Below are 20,864 nucleotides of genomic sequence, written 5' to 3'. Positions count from 1 at the left end.
GGTCAGTAAGATTTTTTTTTTTTTTTTAAAGAAATTCTTTTATTAAGCAAAGACTGATTAAATTCATTTATTTTTACATTGTTACAAAAAAATATTTGAAATAATGCTGTTCTTTTGAACTTTCTATCCATCAAAGAATACCCCAAAAAATGTATGACAGTCACAAAAAATATTGAGTAATTGTTTTCAGCATTGTTAATAATAAGAAATGTTTCTAAAGCACCAAATCAGCATATAAGAATGATTTCTGAAGGATCGTGTGACACTGAAGACTGGAGTAATAGCTGCTAAATCTTCAGCTTGGCCATTGCAGGCATAAATTATATTTTAAAATATATTAAAATAGAAAACCATAATAATATTTCACAATTACACTGTTTTTCCTGTATTTTTGATTAAATAAATACAGCCTTACTTGAGCATTAGAGACTTCAAAAACAAAAATCTTACAGACCTCAAACTTTTGAAAGGTAGTGTTCATCACATTCTTAATAATTACATTTTATAACAACAGATTTCTTTTTGTAAGGTACCATGTAAAGTAAAAGCATAATAAATAATTCCTTCAGTGCAGTAAATTTCTCTTAATTCAGTTCAAATATGATCCCTGAGCAGTAGAGCTCAGCATTATGCCACATAAAGGCTCTGGAACAAAATACCCTGACTGTGGTTAACAGTCTGATGTGAAAGAAGTTAATTAGCTTATTGGCAATTAATGGATCTGAATAGTTCATAACAAAACCCAGTCATTTTGCTACATCTTGGTTTGCTTTGGCATGTCAGTCAAGGAAACCGTCTGGTTTTTCTTACTATCAGAACTTTCCACTTTCTCATCATCTGTGCCCTCTCTGAAAGTCTTGTCCAGCTGGTCTGGATCCACATAAGTATAGAAATAGGCCATGATGGAGAAGATAATGCTGACAGCCACCAAAAAGGATGAACTCTGCCCACTGTAGATTCAAAAAGCAGTTTGTCAGTGCCGGATCTATGCATTAAAACCATACAGGTTTTTATAAGTAAGCCCACTGCCTACCTGGTCCATCCCAGCCCCTCTGCCACAATCAGTACATTGACATTCCCAAATGCCACAGTCATAAGCCATCCAGCCTGGAGAACAGACTTCATGCTTGCCGGTACCTATACATAAAAGCATAAGAATGAGAAATGTATGGACACAAGCTTAAAGTACAAGGCATTTGATTGACTTACCTGTGAGTAGGAGAACTCCAAACCAGTGATGGAGAACATGACTTCTCCCGCAGTGAGGAAGACATACTGTGGAATCTGCCAAGTGATGTGAATGTTGTTGGCTTGGATATCCTCCATCTTCTCTTCATGGTTGTTAGAACGTTGCTTTTCTGTGGAATTGAACCATATGAGCGTCAAGATATTGAACCAAAAAAGCAGTCCATTTTTTGATTGTTGTCTTGAAATACAATATTGTTTAAATGTTTGGGGTTGGCAAGATTTTTTTTTTTTATGATGTTGAAAAGGCTCAGCAAGGCTGCATTTATTTGATCAAAAATACAGTTAAAACAGTAATATTGTGAAATGTAATTACAATTAAAAAAAAAAATCTATTTGAATATATTTTCAAATGTAATTTATACCTGTAATGGCAAAATCTGAATTTTCAGCAGCTATTACTCCAGTCTTCAGTGTCACATGATCCTTCAGAAATCATTCTAATATGCTGATTTGATGCTCAAGAAACATATTATCACAGTTGAAAAGGTATTTTTGTGAGAACAGATTCTTTGATGAATTGAAAGTTCAAAAAACAGTATGTATAAAAGCCTTTACTGTCACTTTTGATCAATTTAATGCATGAATAAAAGCATTACATTCTTAAAAAGGGTAGTGAACAAGTGAGCAGATGGGAGATCTTTCAGGAAAGGTGCTTAAACAGTCATTCCTGTCTATCTGGTGATGGAAGTGGTACAAAAACATTTCAACAGGCTGCAAAACTGAATGCTGCATGAAGTAAATATTTTGTAAGTGAAAATCTCATAGACCAGCAAAAATAGCCTGTAAAAATTCAGCCAAGTTCTCATTGAGTTCAGCACTTATAAAGTACGCTGTAAACTAGCCTATATCTTAAACTTTGCAGTACAGTAGGGCTGTGTATCGGCAAGAATCTGGCGATACGATACGTATCACGATACAGAGGTTGCGATACGATGTGTTGTGATATATTGCAATACTGTAAGCAAGACAATAAATTGGGATATTTCTTATTTTAGGAATAGGAGAATAGGATATAATTTTAGGAAAACTGTCATTTAGAACACACCACCATATGCAAACCTTAGCAAAAAATAAATAAATTTACATACATATATATATATATATATATATATACAGAACACAGTGGCATCTGCATTTGCATTAATCTGTCCCTGTAACATTCAACGCTATTGAACCCCTTTGTGTGCAGTACGAGTAAAGGGGGAACAAAGACCCCTAGAGGACGCAGTTCGAAGTTCCCATGAAAGGGAACTGAACTCTATCACCCACCTTCGAGAGTATGACAGTATAGAAGGCACTGAAATCAAGAAGTCCCAGGTCGATGTGATATTGGTTGGAGTTTGTTTTGCAAACAACTCCATTGTATCTGAAAGAAGAGTAAATAAAGTGAAAAACTGATCAACTGGAGGAGTTTGATTTGATTTGAGTTAGATTTGAAACTATATGGATAATGAAACAGATGTAGACCTACAATACTCACTCTCCCCTTGGTACGCTAATATTTTGAGAAATCCCATAATTAGCAGCTGCATAAAATTCATCAGTGCCAACAGTTATGTGGATATTCTCTGTGTGGGTATTGATAAACCTGCAAAGGTCAAATATTCTAAGACAAAAGAGTACTGAAAACGATTTCAGATAATGGCAGTTGTTTTGTCAAAGGTTAGCTTGAAGGTATTGATAATTGCAGCAAAACACTAGAGTTTAACAAAGCTGTTAAACAGTAACTTGAAACCATATAAAACAATGTTCTGCTAGTATTAATTTACCTTAGATATGCAGCCCCAGTTTCAGATTTGGTGATGTGATCCTTCACCTGTATTTAGTTTAATAATGATTCAAATATTTCAAATAATGTATTGTAATGTATAATAATGTATATGCTGGTACACTCTTTGCTGATGAAATCTGAAATAAAATTTCACATCCAGGTACTCACCAATTTGCATACAGTGTCACCAGGTTGTGCAGTGTGCCGGAAGAGACTGTAGGCAGTCCGTTCTGTGAACGCGAGTTCACACTGGTATTCGGCCCCATTGTGAATGACAGTAACTGTGTAGAGCTGGGATTCGCCAGTAAGTGGAAGACTTGTGTATCCCGAAGGATCCTGCATGACAAGAATGTCTTCAATCACAGCTCATCTGATCAGAATTCAGAGTTGGAACAATATACAATATAAAATCATATTCACTCTTAAGTCCATGGTAATGTCAAGTGATTTTGATGTATTCTATACATTTCTGTTTGAGGTTTGTAAGATTTTTAAAAAGTTTTTGAATAAAGTGTATACTTTATAAAAAAAAAAAAGTGATTTTATTCAGGATTTTTTGATGAATTGAAAGTTCAGATTGTTTTTGTTTTAATGTAAAAATCTCCTCTTGTCACTTTTGATAAATTTAATGCATTCTTGATTAACATAAGTATTATTTTAACCAAACTTTTGAACAGTAGTGTATTATGGTAATTTATACAGAAAAATACATGATAAGTATGTTGATTATGGATGCAAAGAAATGCACTCGTGTTTTTCTGTAGTGACGTTACCTCATTTGGTGTAAGTGGATCTGAGAAGACCGTGTGTCCTGGAAACTGCACGGTGACATCTGCATCCATAAGATTATAAACCTGAAGAAGGCTTTCTTTGGCAGGAGAAGGCTCCACAACCGTTTTCTGGCCAGAGAGATGAAATGTAACTTTCAGTTAATGTTGACAAGCGCTAAAGGGTTAGTTCACCCAAAAATGAAAATTAGCCCACAAATTACTCACCCTCAAGTCATCCTAGGTGTATATGACTTTCTTCTTTCAGACGAATCCAGTCGGAGTTATATTAAAAATTGTCTTTGATCTTTCAAGCTGTTTAATGCCACTCAGCGGGTGTTGCATGCATCAGTCCAAAAGAAGTTAAATAAAAAGCACCCATCCATAAAAAAAACTCACACGGCTCCGGGGGGTGAACAAAGGCCTCCTGCAGTGAATCGATGCGTTTTTGTAAGAAAAATATATATATTCAAAACGTATAATAAATCACTTTATTTTGATTATTTAAAATAATCACTTTAATGTAGCTTGCGCCAACAGTACTACACGGAAGCAGCTCCAACACCTAGGATGACTTGAGGGTGAGTAATTTGTGGGCTAATTTTAATTTTTGGGTGAACTAACCCTTTAAATTACTGCTTTTAGTGGTTCCACAGAAGATCTTTAGATGCAATATAGTCTACTTTTGAAAATGTACATACAATGACATTGATTTCTACGACAGTTGCAGCACAGAATGCAAGTGCAGCAAGGATCATGCCTGCAGCCATCTTCCTTAGTGGACTGAAAATGAACAAGAACAATTGGATATAAATTGACACAGACAAGGTTAATAAGTAATCAAACGAGTGTCATGTTAACATAAATAATGTTTATATCTTATGGTTATACTATAACATTTTCCCCTGGTCTAATGTTTAGCCCCATGGACGTCCATCGAAAATGCATTACTGTAAACATTATTTTGTTTGTTATTGTACATTTTTTATAATTTATTATTGTGTGTACAACATCTCACAAATCTTAAACCAATAAACCTCCCCTTATGACAGTACTTCAGATGTGCATGTGTATGTATGTAGATTGGAATTTGTAGATTAAGACTGGAATATATATCTGTATATGTGATTGTGCATTTAAACAGCACCCACGTGAGTTTGATCTGACACAGCCCTATCAGCGGGTGTATGCCCATGTCGAAAATCAGAATAAACACCAGAATCAGCAAAGCATTCAGCATCTTAACAACACAGAAACACACACCCACTAAATGACACTATAACCATTACATGCAGAAAAGACATTGATTTTAGAGGTGATAACAATAAAACTTTGTTGCTTAGGTTTTTACAACCTGTCATAAACTGACTGGTCATTTTTGTATGACAGTACAACAGAGCAGGAAGCAGCAAATGTTTAGAATTTAGAGCTTCAGTAAACCCTTTTTGTCAAATGAACCCGTATAACCTTTAACCATGTATTTATGTAAAAGTACTAAGATTTTAAGTAATGTTCTATCATTTCAATAAATATAAATCAATAATAAATGTAATGATTTATTTTGTATATACGAAGCTAAGTGTTCAGTAGGGTACGAATGGCGGAGACCAAATACTGGAATTTTTTTTTTAAAACATGAAAATAAAAGGTTTCAAATTATGTAAAATGTTAAAAAAAGTTAAGATGGAAAATTCAGAAAAAAATAAGATTTAAATTACTGATAATGTATTGTTTTATTTTATTACAATAAATTTACTCTATATGCCGGTCTTTAAAGGGGTCATATGATGTGATTTCAATTTTTCCTTTCTCTTTGGAGTGCAAAGACTAAAGTCTCAAATCCAAAGAGATATTCTTTATGTAGAGTAGCACTTGTTGTTTGTCATTTCTCCGATCACAAATGCAGACAGAGTTTTATGTTTACGCGGCGCGATGCAATGCAACGGAACACGTAAAAAGACAGTATAAGTCATTATAATCAGTAATTATGTCCCCACTGGATGCAACAAATGCCTCGTTTGTAATGGGTTTTAATGTTTTTGTCTCGTCGCTCCGGCCGGACACGGCATCAACAGTATGTGAGGGGCGTAACATTTCCGTCTCACGCTTGAGGTATTCGGCCAATCACAACGCATTGGATAGCTGGCCAATCACAGCACACCTCGCTTTTTCAGACCGATGAGCTTTGTAAAAATCGACGCGTTTCAAAAAGGCGGGGCATAGAGGAGAAACAATAATGTACAGTATGTGGAAAATAATGTGTTTTTTGAACTTTAAACCGCATAAACACATTTCATTACACCAAATACACAAATTAATGTTCTTTTTAGCAGCATCATATGACCCCTTTAAACAAAAATGATGCTACACCTAATGACTCTGCTGTAGCATATGCATGTATGCGTCTATATGGCGATCTTTTTAATTGTCTCACCTGCATTTGATCAGGCTTTAGTATGAAGCATCCACCCTGTAAAACAATTTAGGAACTCATTATTCTGATTTTTAGCTAAAAGAGGAAATGTGACCATTTTGTAAATTAGTAAATTATCTTACGGTCATCTTCAATTGCATATGAATTTCTACAACAAAATTTGCAATAAAGTGTTAGATATTTATAACCTTTGGATTCAATAGTGACGATGTCAAAGCCTATATATTAGTATCAAAAAATATCATCAGATCACTTCAAGGACATCATGTTATCTTACTTCGCTTGCCATATTGCTCAATTACTTATAACAAAATAATACTATGAAATGGGGTGTGACAACCTGATTCCAATAAAGTATTAATGTCTTTCTATTGAAGGTCATACAAGAAAGGACTTACAAAATCCATGTTCATTCAAGTGGCTTGAAGAGTCCAGCGTGAACCCTGGCATAGAACAAAGAGAGCTATTCTTAATTAACTTATTCTTATAATTGTCATTTGATAATTCTCTGATCTAGGGCTGCACGATTAAGGCAAAAATCATAATTGATGATTATTCCCTTGAAATTGTTATTGCGATTATTAATTACAATTATCACAATTTACACTGAATGATGTTTATACCATTGTTTGAAGCAACTGCATGCCATATTTTTATATGAAAATAAACAAGCTGAAAATAATCTAACGGAAAAACGTATTGCTTTTCTATAGTATTAAGCCTCAAATATCAACTATACATTGGATTGGTTTCTTCTTTAAATAAAAAAAGTAAAAATATGCATGGTATTATAATGTTATGCTAAAACTAAAATTAAAACAATGGAAAAACCCTTAAGCATGCAGAATAACATAAGTGAACTTTGAACGATTAATTGCCATGGCATCCGTAATTGTAATCGTGATTAGAAATTTGATTAATTGTGCAGCCCTACTCTGATCCTTATAAAGTATCTTCAGAGGCTGTACTGTGCTGTGATCAGAAGAGCAATTTAAACTGGTTCCTTACATCATTATGTCCAGCAGACATTTTCTGATATTAAAGGAATTCATGATGAACATGAGGAATCAAGAAATTTTCATTTGTGGATGTACTGTCCCTTTAAGTGAAATACTGTGACTACAATTTGAGTGTTAGTGAATACAAAGGATATCAACTTTTACCTGCTGGTCAAAGAGAGCCCAAAACATAGGCAATGGAATATAGAGAACCAGCACCCTGAACACCATTTTAATTTCCTGAATGAGCCGTTTCTGTAAAAACATCAAAATCATGATTTAACAAAAACATGTTATTTAGTAGATGGAGCAACACATGATTTCAACTTGCTGGATTTGGCTTGTACAGCAACTGAAACATACCGGGTACTTCTCTTCTGCCCAATCCAGCCAGTGACTCTTTTTTGGGCTCTTCTTGGAATTCCTCCATCGATTTCGTATAGCGAACTTGTAAAAACAGAGTAAAAAATAACCGTTAGCCTTCTTTTCATGCTCCAGATTCTTCAGTAACATATTAAAGAAAGCTGTTGAGCTGTTGACAAGATTTACTTACCCCAATACATTTGCAGACACGCACCAGGACATTTCCTTCCGGAGGACATTTCTTATATAGCCCACTTCCAGAGATAAATACCACTACATGAATAGGTGCAAAGTTAATTACATGCCAAATAAGTTAAATAAGGTAGATAAAGGAACCCTAGCAGTGATGTAGAAATAGTATGCTCTTCTCCAAAGTACAATAATAATCAAATATGTATTCATACAGGCATAGAAGCTGGAATATATATAAAATGCAAAGAAAAAAATATTCAATGTGTCCAAATCTCTCCAAATACTTTATGGATCCACTGTATGTGTATATGGTCCATTCAGTTTCCAGGCATAATCCCTTCTCTTTCCACCATATACATGCTAAACATATATGCCTACTGAGAACAGTTGGTTTCACAAATACAATCCACTCAGATTACCAATTCTTCCCAAATTCCTTACATTTTTCCACCTCAAACTTTCAGAAAAATTGAGAGGACCCTCACCTAAGGCAACGATCATTAAAGCCGCAGGAACTCCAAAGGCCAGGGCATAGCAGTCTCCTCCAAAGCACTTCACATCACCTGTTGAGTTTGTGTAATGGTGATCTAAGGTTTCTCTAACTGGCATGATAATCACACTTTATGACTGCTGTATACTTCTTAAGATTAATTGTAGCCTTATCAGTGAAGCTTATCTTGAGGCTGACCTCTTAGTATTGGTGTGACAATGGTGGGCAGGACACTTCCAGCATTGATTGACATGTAAAAGATGGAGAAGAATTTTGTACTCTCTTCTGTCGGAATACAAAATAGTTAAAAGTTAGATATAGTGAAGACAAAATCAAATCAAAAGTTGTGTCTTTTAGCCTATGTCAATTGGATTTGAAATCACCAAAATGACTGCATTCCTAAAAACTTGTAGTCCTAAAAAACAAAAATCACACTTTTAGATTTTTTAAAAATGATAATAATAATAATAATAATATTTAAAAAACATTAAATATTTTGAATGTCTAAGCGGTGTATTATTTGTTATTTTATATTAGGTTACGTAATTTTTTCCATTATTTACTGTACAGCAATTTGGCTCAATCTCAGATTTGACTGTGCTTTATCAAAAATTGCTGGACTTTTTTGAAATATTAAATGAGCAAATTTTAAAATGTATGGATTTTGACAGGTATAAATGGGGCCACTGTAACTGAAATAATTTTATAGTGTGACTTACATTCTCTTCATCAAACTGGTCACCACCAAATGCTGCAACACATGGTTGGATCCCTCCTGTCCCAAAAGCTATGAGGACCAGACCAAGCATTGACAAAACTCTACAAGGAAAGAACAAAATGGTATTTTTCCTTCCTTCCCCTTCCAAAAACTAAATATTTACTTCACTTGAAACTTGAAACAGATTTACTGTGCGGTCTCACAGCAGCATGCTACACACTGGCTGGAATCAAAAGAAGCTTACATATGAAGAGTGCTGTCCCCCACATCAGGAATGGCACCGACGGATTTGACCACATGGCCAATCACATAGACTATAGACAGATAGATGATGGTTCTGTAACCAGAAGGAAAAAAAAATATTTTCAAATCAACTTTCCTATAATTCTTCTATTAAGTACAATTAACAGGCATTAAGTATTAAGTATAACACTAGAGGCTGTAAGTATAACACTAGAGGCTGTATTACAGAGACTTATCTTAATTTAACTTTTTCAAATGTTCAAAATGTAAAATTACCATAGCTACAAAGCAGGTATGATAAGATTCTGAGTTCGGATGTTTCTGTAATACAGCACTACATGACTTACTTGAACTTCCCCAACCATGAGTCAGTTATCATGGCCCCCAGAAGCGGAGTGAAGTAACACAGGCTTGAGAAAGCGTGGTACACAGCTGTAGACAGATTCTTGTCCCAGTTCAGGCAGTGGATGGAGTAAAGTGTGAGCACCATGAGGGGCCATGATAGCTTTATAAATAAGATGCATAATATTTTATACATCAAATACATTCATATATTAATGAACAAAGTGATATCAGATGACAGAGATTTTCTTTAAATGTGCAAAAATATATTTTTTCCCAAAAATGTCAAACATTTTTCAATTGAATTACCTTTCATTCCATAGTAAGAGAATCTTTCACAGAACTCGTTGACCACAATGAAGGCAATGCTAACTGGGTAGTTAGTGCCACATAATTTCTGAGCGCAAGCAAAGAAGCATTTGATTACAAACAGGCTTGTCACATTTACACTGAAAGAAACCAAAAGATAATTAACAATATCCTGATCATAATATAAATCTTTTATTTCATTCATCAGAATTTTAAATGATAGTACGGGTCAAAAATGAAACAGGAATCAAGGCAAAAATGTCACAGAACGTGACAAAAATGCTCCCATGTTGAATTCCTTTGTTTTGTTTATGTAAACTAATGTTTGGAATTTTGCACAATATTCTACTAGTCCTAACTTGTTTAGTAGCTTTACAAACTGTAGTGACCATCAGATACCTGTAATTAAATAGGCTAATAATACTAATAAAAGTTGAAAAAGATCCTCTGCATCAACATCTTTGTCTAGAGCAGAAAAGACAAAGAAATAATTAGGTAGGGTCCCACTTTATATTAAGTGGCCTTAACTACTATGTACTTACATCAAAAAAATAAGTACAATGTACTTATTGTGTTCATATTGTATTGTAAAATACTTTTGCTGCTACAGGTTTAGGGACAGGTTTGGTGGTATGGGTAGGTTTAAGGGTGGGTTAAGGTGTAAGGGATGGGTCAACAGTGTAATTATAAATGTAATTAAAGACATTACAGATGTAATTACATGCAGATATTTTTCAAATATAAGTACAATGTAAAAACATGCATGTACACAATAAGTGCATTGTACCAAATGATAAATTTAAGTACATAGTAGTTAAGGCCACTTAATATAAAGTGGGACCTTAGGTAGTATAAGTGTGAAATTTGAAATCTGATATAAACTCAATCATGATGTTGATCAGCTTTTAAAACTTTGCTTCCGGGTTTTACCCTAGCCAACAGAAACAAAAAGTCCAGATCCTGCAGTGCAGTTTTTATTTGTTTAGGTAGCATACAGTTGATAAAGCCACATATAAGTCGCGCACATTTCCACAGCATGCCACGTACAAACTAGTCCAACAAGTCCAACATTTTTTAAACTGTCACATCAAAGGCATTTATTAAAAGTTCAAAAGTAATTCAAAATTAAAAACAGTCCTCGTTACCCTTCATTTTCCCCATGTCTTCTATGAATCCAAGTGTGTATTTTTGGACGCTCAACATCTAGTGGATTCCTGAGCACGTGTCACGGTCAGTGTTGCCAATTTGGGGATTTTGTCGCCAAATTTAGCTACTTTCTCATTGTAGCTGCGACTTTTTTTTATTTTTTGCAACAAGGAGCTATTTTAGCTATATTTAAATGAAACTAGTTTTACCAAATTTACCTGTATTTACTTTGTTTTCATATTTGGCGACTTTTTTCTGTGAAAAATTGAGACTTTTGAGGGTGGTTCTAGAGATTTTCTGAGGGAGGGGTTTGGCAACACTGGTCACGGTCCAAGGCCGTCCCTCATGGTCCCTCCACAGAGAGTGAAAACTCATCGGCCTGCCTCTTAAGTTAACGCTGCTGTTAAAGCCGTTTAACCTTCTTGGGTATGTTCTACTTCATGACAAAGAATCTGTCTCCGAAGAAACTCCGAACCGGGCGGGTCGATGTGCCACATGAGACCCAACACATGCATCAGATTATGTGGTTTATGCGGGAGCTATACACACTCCTAAACTGTTAATATATAAACGAACGCTGCAAACGAACAAATGGAAGCAACTGGCTGAGAAAAGGTTTTGTCTTCGGTATAGTTACAATACAGTGTCTTTCCTTGACTCGAGTTATATTTCAGGCTGTTGCGTTGGTTAGGCTGTGGTACATGTGCCCTAATTAATAAACTTGTGCCCCCTTCAGTGCAGCTCCCACTTCTCTCTGTAACAGGCGGAGCCATTTCAGCATCTAACGGCCTACTGGCGGTCAGTCAAACACCGTGGACAAGAACTTTAGTTTTGAATGGTTCTTTAGTTAAAATGTTCTCCAAACAAACAAATAATAGTAAGGAGATTTATATTAAAGAGAATTATATTTTGAGTAAATATAAGTGGGAAAAATATAAATATAAAAAATAAAAAAAAGTTTGGAGTAACATTTTTTTAAAGAACTCTTTTTTTTTTCCCCCCCAGCAAGGATGCATAACTGACCAAAAGAGACAGTAAAGACTTTTACATGGTAACAAAGTAACTGTTATAATTGTTACATTATTCTTCTGAACTTTCGATTCATCAATGAAGCCTAAAAAAAAATGCATCCGTCACGGTCACTCGGGGAGGAAGGAACGAGGAGAACACTTCAACTGGAATTTAATTCCAATAAACAAAAGGATACAAAACCCTGGAACTTCAGGGATGACATTTAACAGCAGAAACTAAAGGGACACACCTGGGAACAATACGAACTAAACGGGGAACACCTGGACTCAAATTAGAAACAATCAGGGAGCAGGAACAGGAAGAATAGGCAACCAAATAAGGGCAAGGAAGGCACATGGGGAGCAAAACACACACGACAGAAACAGAGTCTGACAGCATCACAGTTTCCTCAAAATTATTAAAACATTGATAATAATAAGAAATGTTTTTTGAACATCAAATCAGTATATTAGAATGATTTCTGAAAGATCATGTAACACTAAAGACTAAAATGTAGCTTTTACAACACACCAGTAAATTAGGCTACTGTTTAAAATAGATTAAAAAGAAAAAAGTTGTTTAAAACTGCAATAATATCTCCATTTTACTGTAGGCTATTCATCAAATGTAAGCTTGGTGAAACTTTCAAATCTGACTGTAAGCCTCACAAAAATATCAAAATGACCACAAAAGAGTGTCATGTCACTGAGCAATAAATAGATAAATTATAGACCTATATATTTAAATACACACATCATTGTGTAATATATGTACAATCCATTATTTTTTTTTTTTTTTACTATTGTATCATAAAAGCAATCAGTGAGGATTTTGGGTAGATCTGATTAAAGCCACATAAAGATAACTGAAAAAATATTTGAAAAGCAGGTTGCTATAACAAGGTTGTAAAGTTTAAAGGTCTTCTGGTTATTTTCTATAAAGATGTAATGTGTCTGAGAGAGAGAGGTTGACCGTGATTTCACCAAGTACAACATGTTCCTGGAACAACATCCTTGTTGATCCTGGAACAACATTCTAATTAACCAATCAGAATTGAGGGATAACTTTTCAGGAAATATCTGTTTTAGGCTTACGATCAGGGTTAGGTGCTTCTACACCCTTGTTAATCAGCTATCATTTCATACTGCTTTTAGGAATAAATTATGGGTAGGGTTAGGTTTAGGGGTAGGGATTGGGTTTAGTCTATATTTTTGGACAGTAGGCCTATGTTGATCCAGGATTCATTTCCAACTAATCTGATATCCAGTATCTCCCATTATTTTCTCTCCATCATTTATTATAAAACCCTTATTCCAAAGAATAAATTACAACAGAAACAAACAAGTGATTCTTTATCACTACCTTAGTTTTCCTTGGTGATCTAGAATGCGACTCTCGTGCACGTTCTGTTGAAGTGCTGCGAGAAAGAGCCGTGCCGTGTGAACGGTGCTGTAAAGCAGGTTCATTTAGGCCTACTTCAAGAAACAAGTAGCTGAGTGCTATTGCTTTCTCTATCATTGTTGTATTTTTCTGTTTGTGTTTGAACTTTTCCGTGTTATGTATCAGTTGTTGTAGTATTCATAGAAACATCCATCCATCTGAATGCTACTGCATGAAGACTGACCAGCAGATGGAGACAACTGAGGCATTTTGGCATTTCAAAGACGTCCTGATAATAGAAAATGGAAGGAATTGTAACTAATGGATTTGGCACTACAATGTTAAATAAATCTTCTGATGGTTTAAACCAATTTTCTTTTGACGCAGGATTTTATAGCAGTGGGAACAGGTGACTTGATCAGATTAATGTATCATAACAGAGATCAAAACCATGGACAATGGAACTTTTCACATTTGCAGTGTTTCCACAACTTTCCAAATGTACAAATTTTGTAAAGTTTCCTACGGATGTCTTAAAAATATCTTACAAATTACAAATTTCTTAGCAAGATGCTAAAGGATGGAAAGGCCACTCATGTCAGCCTGCCAGACGCAAAGCTGACTGAAATACAGAAAACAGCAGTGTGGCCATGACAGGGAGTTGTTTTTCTCCATGTTACTCGATGACCTGAAACAAAAACATAAAGCAGTGTTGTTTATCTAAACAAGTTACATTTAGAGCAAATTTGAGTTGGCAAAAAGTCTACTCTAAAAAGTCTAAAATCTACTCTTAGTATCTTCAATCAGTCATGGAGCAGCATCTCCTCCAGAATAAGTCTGCTGTGGATCAGACTGCAGTCAAATGCAAATCTTCTGGCAGCATTCTGTGCAAAAAAAATGAAAGAGACAACTGATTATTATACATAACACAGAGCAATTAATTGAAAAACATGTGAAAACCTTGTGTTTTGCTGTTTTAGTACATTTAAGATAGGATAGGAGAAGAAAGTATTTTCATGTGAGAAAATGATACACAACAGCTTTAATGTCTAGTGGTCATCGGTATTTCGTCCATTCCACCAATAGATGGCATTCTGGGATTTGTTTTTGGCTGCTTTATCTGACAAAGCGCCAACTAGACATAGTAAAAATGTGTCCAGTTTCATTTTGTTTTCCTTGCTTAATCACTATTACATATCAGCCTAAGAGTGAACAGCAATATGTTGTTGAAATGTTTTATTCTGCTCTGATCAGAAATGAATCCGAGATCAGGGCAAGACAGTGACTAAAATGCCTTAAAAAGCATTATTTGAAGTATAAAATATTTAAAAGCAATATTTATTGTTTTGAGAATGTTTAATATTTCAGATACTGGCATATATTTACCACATAACAGAAGCAGAAATACAAATACTTCCTCCATGTGTGTTTTAAGAGGAAGGATAAAGGATGCAGTGTACTTTTGCCGGCAGCCATATCACCCTGTAGCCCATACCTATATTTATATATAATTTTCTTGTGTTTGTATTCTTTAATAATTGCACTGTCCATGGAGCGGACCTGACTTACATTTCACTGCTGGTCATATATTCCCTATATAACAATGTATGTGACAAATAAAAATCTTGAATCTTGAATCCTGGCCAAATTTGCCCATTGCCCTCTGATCATCATGGCCTCCTAACAATCCCCATATCTGCTGATTGGCTTCATCACTCTGTCTCCTCTCCACCAGTAAGCTGGTGTGTGGTGGGCGTTCTGGCGCACTATGGCTGCCGTCGCATCATCCAGGTGGATGCTGCACACTAGTGGTAGATGAGGAGATACCACCTGACAATGTAAAGCGCTTTGAGTGCCTAGAAAAGCGCTATATAAATGTAATGAATTATTATTATTATTTATATCCATAAAACATAAATGAGTGCTCTCTGCCTTCTCTTCCTTTTCCCCAACATGCTCTTGAATTAATCCGTTATAGATGGAACTGCTGTGGTAGACAATGGGAGTATTGTGATTTGTTTTAATTCAGATTGACACAAAAGATGAGTTCCCAGAGCAAAGCAGATTTATTGAGCTTGTTCTGGCTATTACATCTTCTCAGCCCATGACCTCCTGGGTCATTAAAACCTCAAAATGGCCACACTGGCCCACAGCCCATTTCATGCTGTTTATTTGTCCACGAAATTACTATATTTAACAATAGAAGAAACAGCCAAATTCAACAAATATAATTCAGAACCTGTCTGAAATTGCTATTTTCTGATGGTTTTATCATGTGAAATGCTTATTGTTTTAAGAAAAATGATCAGACTCAGTGAAGTGTTACAAAGAGCTTTGTGAAAGAAAACTGTGATCTGAAAGACATTTGAGACTACTAACTGGGGATTTCCTCAATAACACGAATACTTTGGAACAACTGTGGCCAAATACTATATAAATAAATAGTTTTTTGAAATGCTATTTTTCGTTACAATTTATTTATTTCATTTTTAAAATATTGTTTTTTTAACAGTGGCTTTAAGCCAGTAAAAACCTTTGTCAAAGTTGTCGTTTTTGATTTTAATAAAATATATATGGCACCAGGGACACAAGCATTTTTTTTCTGTGATCTATGCATTCCTCAGATCTTTAAACTTCTTTTGGATCACGTTTAAATAAAAAGCCTAATTTCTTCTGTCCCCCTCCCTTGTTTTTCAAAGATCTTTTCCTCTTTACTGGCTCTGCACATGAGAATCTTTTGCCCCCAAGAGAACACCCCACTTAAAAAAAAAAAAAAAAAAGTAAATGGTTTCCAAGATCTCAGCACACTAATGAACATACTTTCCCTTGTCAGGCTGTGGATTAAGTCCAGGGTGAACCGTGAGGAAAGAGTTGGCTCTGTAATGATGGATATCAGATGGACTAGGTTAATAACCATCTGGAACTTTGTAAGTGTGATATGATGATCAGAAATTGAAATGATCTCGTTTGATAATTGACAAGAACAATGACATGAATATTATCATTGAAATGTGACCCCTGTATGAATTAGTGATATCCAGTGTTGGGGGAAGTTTAAAAGTAATGCATTTCAATATTGCATTACTCCCTAAAAAAATAACTGTGTTATTTTTAATGGAAAGTAATGCATTGTGTTAATTTTCGATGTTACTTGCAAGCGAGATAAGTAAATACATGTTCACATTTAGTCTAGAACTACAGTAACCATCATGTTTACACAGCACACGCAACGCCTCTGTACTTACTCCTGATTTCTTTCCACATGTGAACAGGAGAGCTGTCAGTCAATAAATTGAAAAAGTATATGTTTTGCTCAAACTTTCACCATGGCAGTAGAGCTGGTACACCGTTGTCGCTTGTGAAATCAAAATGATGGCGTTGTGTGTGTAAATTTACAGATTAAGGGGCGGTAATATTATAATGAGATCCCTTTGCCACGTCACTAGGGGAGCGAAATCAGACGCGCTCGTTTTTCTCAGACGCTTGCAGAAAAAGGCTTACCAAAACAAAGTTACTGGGTTAATCTTTTTCACGTTTCCTTGGTTGGTAGATGCACTGGGGACCTGATTATAGCACTTAAAACCTAAGTCAGATTTTCATGATATGTCACCTTTAACTAAAATATTTTCTCATAAATTAAAAAGCAATGTGTTACTTTACTAGTTACTTGAAAAAAGTAATCTGATTACATAACTCACATTACTTGTAATGCAACACTGGTGATATCCTGGGCTTCGCTGTCCTGATCATTGCATTTTGCAAAGTCACAGGTTTGATCCCCAAGGGAAACACACATACTGTTCAAATGTATTGCTTGAAAGTCACTTTAGATTTGCCAAATGCATAAATGAAAATTCATATATTATACTAGTGTTAGAACATGGTCTAATAATTGGCTTCTTTAGTGATGATATTTACACCCTAAATCCAGCAATTTTTACACAGGAATCAAATCTTCAAGTAGGCTTCGTCTCTGCACTAGTACAATAGACACTGTGTCTTGCAGTAACCATTGCACTGTTAGTGAACTATTGTGTATTTTGGAAAACGGGTTGTTTTGTTCTTTATTCCATTTGTTTTAGAACGGCTTCCTTTTTCTTATCTTGGGGAAATATACGATACCTGTGAGACTACTCAGGCATATACCTTTTTAAGGCATTTGATTAAATTTTTGCATTTTATTTATTAAATAGGCACCACTATCTATTTTATTTTTTGAAAATTAAATACTTTAGTTTAAATGCAATATCTTATAAAATGTTGGAAATGTATTTATATTCCAAGCCCTCCCTTACGAAAAAGAAGTTTATTCAATTGTGCTATTAGTAGGCTATACTTCTTTTAAACTAAAAATAGGAAAGTATACTTTCAGTCTACTTTTTACGTACTTCTCAGAAATGTGATTTATGTACTTCTCAGAAATATACTTAAAATTACATTTAAATATACTTGACTTATACTTAGAAAAAGTCTAAATATATTTGAGCTATACTTGTGCTCAGGGAATCCATATTTTCATTGTTATACAGTAGGGGGCGCTATTACACATTTTCTGTACAGAATTTCCAAAACACAAGCGAAGAAGAAACCGAAACAACAGATGCTTCCACATGTAATCTAACATGATCATCAGACATAAAACAGCATCAAAACTGTGTAACCTTATGGAATAAAATGTCAACCCATGAAGAGGTAATGACTGTCAAGCTTTGGGGTGTTGATCGACTCCATCTACGTTTTGATTATCATTCTGAATCCAATTCAGTCTTTTTTCATTTTTTGTTCAAAATGTTTATTTCTTTATTTTTATTTATTTATGAAACTTACCCACATTCAAGTGTTTATAAAAAAAGAATGCATGAAGCTAGAATAAAAATGTTTTGTTTACAAGCAGATACCCTGTTCTTTCTTTTGATGATTTTTATGTTCAGATATTCATATAACAAAATATATACAAATTAATACCTAAATAGGGACATAGTAGTATACTTAAAGTATGATGTAAAATTCACTTAAAGAAAACGAGTATACTTGCAGTTTAAAACTACTAAACTAGTAGTTTACTGAGATTATACTTCAAAGTGTACTAAAAATGCTACAAGTATATGATTAGTAAACTATCAGTATACCTATAAGTTCACTTTTAGTATAGTTGCAGTACAAACTAAAAACATATATGTAAACCAGCTGTGCACTCAAAGTTTACTACTGTTATACTTAAAAGTATACTTTTATATACTAGAAAGTGGGCCAATTTAGTCCCAAGGAGTATTGAAATAGTACACTTACAAATATACTTCTAGTACACTGATATTTGTATACTTACTAGATAAAGTATACTTACAAATATACTTGTATTTTACTTAAGTATACTTAATAAAATAAACTTGAAGTACACTTCTTTTTGGTAAGGGCTGTTTGGTTCTCCAAGCTAGTACGCTTTATCTTTATCTTAAATGCTTTATCTTTATGTTAAATGCATTTCATTTTACTGAAGAGATGCTTCACTGACATTATGACAGAGTTGAATACTAAATTAAAAAGTACTTTAACAGAATTTATGTTTATTAGCAGGCCTAAAATAGACAACAGATTCACTTGTCTGGTGCAGTGCTCTGTGCTTAAATTCACAGATCAAAGTGAGGGCTCTCATTGTTCAGCTCACACTACAGCCACAATGTCACCATTCATGCATGCATGTCTTTTAAGCCAAAAGCCTCTCATAACCTAAAGCATTGCTGGGTAAGGAGAGGAGGGTGCACTTGCGCCCCAAACCCTGACCCGGTCAGAGCTTTTTGATCCTGAAGCCTGTGTTACTCGCAAGCATCATTTGATGGAAAGTCTTAACTGACTCAAAAAAAAAAAAATTACAGAGGAGAAGATGTAGTAAAGTGATGTAATTTAATGTGATGATCTGCTTCTGAGGGTCAGAAGTCAAATTGAGACACTTTTTTAATACACTGAAATAACACTGGAAGCCTTTGGTGGAAAATATGATGCAGAGATATATGCATATATGATGATACATGATATATTTTGAAATCATAGAGGCTGGTTACAGGTGCTGTTTAACAGCAAAAGCTAGAGGCTAAGATATTCCTAGACTAAATTTTAAACTTTGGCCCTTAAATGGCCTATATTTGGTGCTTGGCCTAAACATTAAGCCCCTTGACCAGACAACTGATCTTTTCTCAGCTGTTTGATGTCTCCCTAAGATGGGACTGTTGCACAATGTCCTTGGGACTTCCAAAGATGTCGAGTTGACCCTTATTTGGTAACTGCCCTTCTTTTGGAAGGGTGTACCCCTCTACTGGACATTTTAGTGCACAAACATTGCCATTCAAAGTCTGGGGTTAGCAATATTTTTTTTAAAGAAATTAATAGACTTATTATTATTAGACTTCTACATTGTTACAACAGATTTCTTTCAAATAATGTTGTTTATTTGAATTTTGAAGAACCCTGAAAAAAAAATTTTTTCTTAAAAATATTAAGCAGCATAACTGTTTTCAACATATAATAAAAATAAATGTTTATTTAGCACCAAATCGGCATATTAAAATGATTTCTGATGCATTATATGACAGAAAATGTCATGGTACTGTTGGACAACTGATATCCTAGAATCCAGTGGTTTAGGATCTTATTCCCAGCAACATTTCTGGAATCATCAGTGGTGCCTTGCTAGTCAACTCCAATTTCATGTTATCCTCCTGTTCTTTGCGCTTCTGAGATTTACCCTGGGGCTATTTTTCCTCCATAATTTCTTTGAGAGAATAAAGAATTACAAGGCAAGATAAATAATTTGGATGTGGATCAATTAAATCCTCAGCAAAATTTTTTTGTAAGACTGGAATCAAATCATTCACTCCCTATACGCATCAGCCAGTCCTCTGATTCACTCCCATTCAACTACATTGAGACTAACTATAGGAAGTACTCAGTATGGAGTTTTCTTTTGTTCAGTTTTAAACAAGGTTTTATGTTATTTAAAAAACAGCATTCAAAGTTCTTCTGCGTACAAATTTAGAAATAAATGCTGTCACACAATTAAGGCAGTTAACTGAGTGCATTGACCTCTTATAATACACATTACCTGTTTTATCTACAAAATTTTTAAACCTGTTAAATAAATTAACAAAAATCTTGCTGTATTATGATAAGCTCATGCTGATATTTATTACTTTTTTCTACTGCATTTTAATGAATATGCACACTTTTTTTCAAAAGGGTGTGCTACAGAGTTCCCTTTCAGTCGGTCACTCTCGACGTCACGTCGGATGACCGACGAATTGGGATCTCGCTTAGAGAGACCAATCTACTTCGAGTGTAAACTAAACGAGCCAATGCACATTGGCATGCGATTATTGCATCCAGCTGCTGCTGATCACAGCGTGAGTATAAGTAGGCAGCAGATGCAGCGCATATTCAGCTTTTCGCTTCGGAGCCGAG

General features: G+C 34.8%; 1 pseudogene; it reads right to left on the bottom strand.

The window, feature by feature from the left end:
- Window positions 1-754: 754 nt before the first annotated feature.
- LOC107661147 (solute carrier family 15 member 2-like) lies at window positions 755-13,498 on the bottom strand (annotated as a pseudogene).
- Between the last annotated feature and the right edge of the window lie 7,366 nt (window positions 13,499-20,864).

The sequence above is a fragment of the Sinocyclocheilus anshuiensis genome, unplaced genomic scaffold, assembly GCF_001515605.1.
Source record: "Sinocyclocheilus anshuiensis isolate Anshui unplaced genomic scaffold, SAMN03320099.WGS_v1.1 scaffold2056, whole genome shotgun sequence".
Lineage (NCBI taxonomy): Eukaryota > Metazoa > Chordata > Actinopteri > Cypriniformes > Cyprinidae > Sinocyclocheilus > Sinocyclocheilus anshuiensis.
The sequence above is the reverse complement of the archived record's forward strand: the minus strand, read 5'-3'. Positions and strand labels throughout refer to the sequence as shown.